At 48.1% G+C, this 4,316-nt stretch overlaps 1 long non-coding RNA gene across 1 annotated transcript; it reads right to left on the bottom strand.

Moving 5' to 3' along the window:
* Positions 1-1,834: 1,834 nt before the first annotated feature.
* LOC131081808 (uncharacterized) lies at positions 1,835-2,873 on the bottom strand. Its single transcript, XR_009114283.1, has 4 exons — positions 2,636-2,873; positions 2,497-2,540; positions 2,230-2,395; positions 1,835-2,148 (listed from the first exon to the last, which is right to left on the bottom strand). It is a non-coding gene; the product is annotated as an uncharacterized LOC131081808 (long non-coding RNA).
* Positions 2,874-4,316: the final 1,443 nt, after the last annotated feature.

Raw genomic sequence — 4,316 nt, 5'->3', positions numbered from 1 at the left:
CTTGGGGTTTTTTTCTGGGTATTCTCGCCCATGTTTGGTTTTTTTCCTTGGTTTTTTCTGGGTTTTCCTTGCCCACCTTGGGGGTTCTTCCGCTTTCTTTTTCCTGGTTTTTTTTTTTTTTTCTGGGTTTTTTCTGGGCTTTTCTTGCCCATCTTGGTTTTTTTTCCTGGTTTTTTCTTGCCCATCTTGGGGTTTTTAGTTTTTTTTCCCGGGTTTGCTCTTGCCCCTCTTGAGATTTTTTCCCTGGGATTGTTCTGGGTTTTTTCTGGATTTTTTTCTTCCCCATCTTGCAGTTTTTTTCCTGGATTTTTGTGGGGTTTCTTTGTTGCCCATTTTGGGGTTTTTTCTGCTTTTTTCTGGGTTTTTCTTGCCCATCTTGGGTTTTTTTACTGGGTTTTTTGGGCCTTTTCTAGCCTATCTTGGAGTATTTTTCTGGGTTTTTACTTGGCCGGGACCAAAAAAAAAAAAAACAGCCAGGGTGGAAGGCAGCTGGGGATTTTTTATTCTCAATTTAACAATGAGTTGCAAAACCTGAAAAGCAAAAGTCATATACACAAGGTTAAATCCAGTCAGCATGCGCTCACACACGCAGAGACGAGCAGACAGACACAGCCACGTGCTCTCACACACACTCCTTCTAACATGCTCACTGTGGCCCTTCTCTGAGATGCTGAAGAAGGTGCTTTGACACATCTTCTGGCTGCCGCTCCTTGAGCTAAATGGCAGATCCTGGGGAAATCAGCAGCCTCGGCGACCTGTGAGACAACAGGAAGGGTCAACAAGTGGCTATCTGACAGCTAGGACTTGTCCCCACTCTGGACTGATGAATTTTCTACCCAAAATCCCACAAAAGACAGATGAACAGTAAAGTTGTTATAACTGTTCTACCTAACTGTGACTATGTGCCAGGGCAGGGCAGCTCCGATCATAAGTGGTACAGTCTACACATAATATAAGCTGACGCATACAGTGCAAGTGTACACAGAGTGTAAGTACACACAATATAAGGCAACATGCTTACATGCAGTGTAAGTACAGACAATATAAGGCGATGCACTTACATTGCATGTACCTATGCTGGCTTATACTGTACGTACTTATACTGTATGTAAGTACATACAATATAAGCCAACATAGGAACATACAATATAAACCACGACTTAACAAAACTCTCTGGAAGATTACTTATTGAGCCCTGTATCCTTTGAGAAGATGGAACCTATAGAACTACTGCAGTCACGTGAGGAGGGTGTAAGATGCTCCCTCTAGAAGTTCAAGAAAATGGAAAAAAAACCCACTACCAAAGCTGATAGTGAGAAGGAAGATGGATGAGAACATCTTGTCCCTGTGAGACATTCCTGTCTCAAAGAGTAAAAATGTAAAGATGCTGGAATAAGGGATATCCGGCAAGGAATGTGAGTAGAACATGGCACAGAAGAGAGCCGATAAAGCATTGAGATATAACAAAGGCCTATGCCGTGGAAGACAATGGACACACACACCATAACATAGACACAGATGACATAACACAGAGACAAGTTGCAACTGCTTGGCACTTTCCCTTTAGGGACCCGAGAGTCCTAGCACAAGACGAGCCAGAGGCCAATGAGGCCAAGGGAAAGGAAGCCCTATGACAACAGCACGTGATGATGAAATGCAACTCATTAAAGGAAGTTAGGGCCAAAGCAGTTAGGAGGATGCTCGAGAGGCTCAGCAAGCCTAGAGAAGGAAGCGGACTGCCAGGTGACTGCGGCTACAGCTCCGGACCTGAAGGCAAGCTCCACGGGGGAAAGAGCCGTGACGACTTCAAGTCGAGGAAGGCAGACGACGCAAAGTTCACGAGAATGTGGAGATGGGTAGGAACTGCCCTGCCCGGCAAAGGCTCTGGTGAGGCTGAGGAGAAACCCTCTCCCTTTACTTCCAGGGAGCCTGTCCCACTACAGACCTCTCCGCTAAGCTGACATCAGATTGCCTCCTGTGATAGTAAAGGCTTTTCCCCTTCTCCCAACCACTGGCCCCGACACTTAGCTTTTGGAAGACAAGCAGACAAAATCCATCCTCGGTCAGACGTGGACGTTGAGACGTTCTCAATGTGTGCGCTTCGGTGCTGCCGCTTCCAAGCTGTGGCTACAAGCCTGCCCAGGGTACCTAAGGCAAAACAGAAAACGTGACTATTGCCCTCAAAAACAGTAATCCCCGGGACTCCTTCGCACCCCTGCCCCAGCTCACCTCAAGTCTTGATTTGACTCCAGAGGCCGCCTGGAAGATACCTGCAAAAAGAAAATGTACACACTTAGCATGCTGCTGCATAACGCTCACCTAGGAATCAGCCCGCCTAAACTCCGAGTCACCTGCCCTCCTCTCTTCCCCGGCATGCCTAGGGCAGCGACAGCACCTGCAAAGAAACAAAGCAGAAAAGCATGCTGAGATACTGTGAAAACACAACCTCCCAACCCTGACAAGTATGCCACACTGATACCTTAAGCTTGAACCCACCTGGCATGGGCATGCTGGGCTAGGATAGATGGCAAGCAGTCCATCTAAAATAAAAAGAGGAATAATACATACCTAGAGCTGCACCAGAAACTGAGACCTCAGCAATAACAACTGTTTCGGTACCCTACTGAATGCTCACCTTGCCCACTCAGCCTTGACAGCTGCTCTCTGCCTTGACTTCCTAAAAATAAAGACAAAGAGCAGAGCTGCAGCAGCCACAATTTATGCTTCCTCTGCAGAGACAAACAGTGACTGACCTTCACAGGGGAATCCCCTCACCCAGAATGGGGGGCTCTGCCCTGGATTTATCCTTCTGCAACTAAAAGAAAGTTAGGATGAAAGTGAAAGGGCTGCAGGATAACTTATGGGCTCCACGTATCCTGTGTCCATCTACAAATCCCATCTAGAATTCAACTACACATTACAAATTCCAAGTCCCCAAGACTTCTCATATTGCAGCAGGGCAGAACAGCAGCTCCAGCACAAATGTGTGCAGACACCCGGAACACAGGACAGACAAGACGTGACAAACACTGGGGACACAACAGGAACGGAAATCTCTTAGCAAGGAAAATGGCTGCAAGGACTGAGAGAATGCAAAAGAAGAAGAGTTGAAGCTGATGGCGAGCTGATGAGGCTCAGAGAACCCTGGAGGAAGAAGATGCAAACAGAATAATTTATTCCAAAAACTGCAAAGATGAATGCCCGAGAATCCTACAGTCAGAATCCTCTCCCTAACCTCACATCCTTACAAGTCCTACTCTGCTATAATGGATCATTGCGCAGCATGGCTGTCCGTACAGCTCAGAACAAGACATGACAAGACATTTGACTGGACGCTTCTAAAGAGAGATGCATTTCTGATGCCTGTGTGAGCTCCCCAGTCAAAAGATCTATAGGGCGAGGAACGCTGAGATCACGGATGCTAGGAAAGGTTTCTGAGAGGCCCCTCACAGGGCTAAGATAAGAGACATGAGATATCCAGGAAAACACACAATACACAAGTGACACAAGACACACCAGGACTGCTCTGCCCTGCTGCGCACCTCAGCACTGTGACCAAAAGGGAGACTTTGCTTTTATGGGGCCTAAGGGGCAACATCTTGGCTAACCTCATTGCCAGAGCCAACTCAGACCCCCACCTCAGGGAGTCCTGACAAAGCACCCCACGTTCATCCCCTCTGAGGGTTGCAGCCCTCTGCTTATCTCTCAGACATCTGGGGATGCCTGTGTCAGGTGCAAAGAAAGGCCACCTCGTCACCTGGTAAGGTCCTGCTGGCACCGGGCTGGTGTCTCTCAGACAGCTAGATTAAAGAGAACCAAACATCAGTGCCTGACCTTGGCACCGCATCGGCCAAAACCCCACCACTCTGCTACTCACCATGCTCCTAGGAATGCCCAGCACCTCCTAACCCTGACCCTCTGCCATGGATGCAATGCATCCACACCTGAAAGAAAGTTAGAACATATGTCACACACCTCCACAATAACTTTAACTTTCAAGCTGGAAACACCTTATGTAAACCTAGGAATAGCACCTAGTGCCCAAGTAGAGCCCACATTCAAATTTCAACTCCCCAGGCTTGTCCCATTGCAGCACGCCATGCGGCAGGGCAGAACAGCTCCGGCACAAATACCTGCAGACACCCGTGACACAGAACGTGACAAACAGGGGGAACCCAAACACAACACATCATGCTTGTGGTGAGGGCCTCGAGGGAAGAGGGCAAAAGGGACCCCAAAGACACACTAGGGAACACAGCACACCAGACAACAGGACACAGACCGGAGCTGTTCTGCACTGCCCGCCTGAAAGCTGC

This window comes from Melospiza georgiana, chromosome 3, assembly GCF_028018845.1.
Source record: "Melospiza georgiana isolate bMelGeo1 chromosome 3, bMelGeo1.pri, whole genome shotgun sequence".
In the NCBI taxonomy this organism is placed as follows: Eukaryota; Metazoa; Chordata; class Aves; order Passeriformes; family Passerellidae; genus Melospiza; species Melospiza georgiana.
Note: the sequence above shows the minus strand (reverse complement) of the source record. Positions and strands in the feature narration are given on the sequence as shown.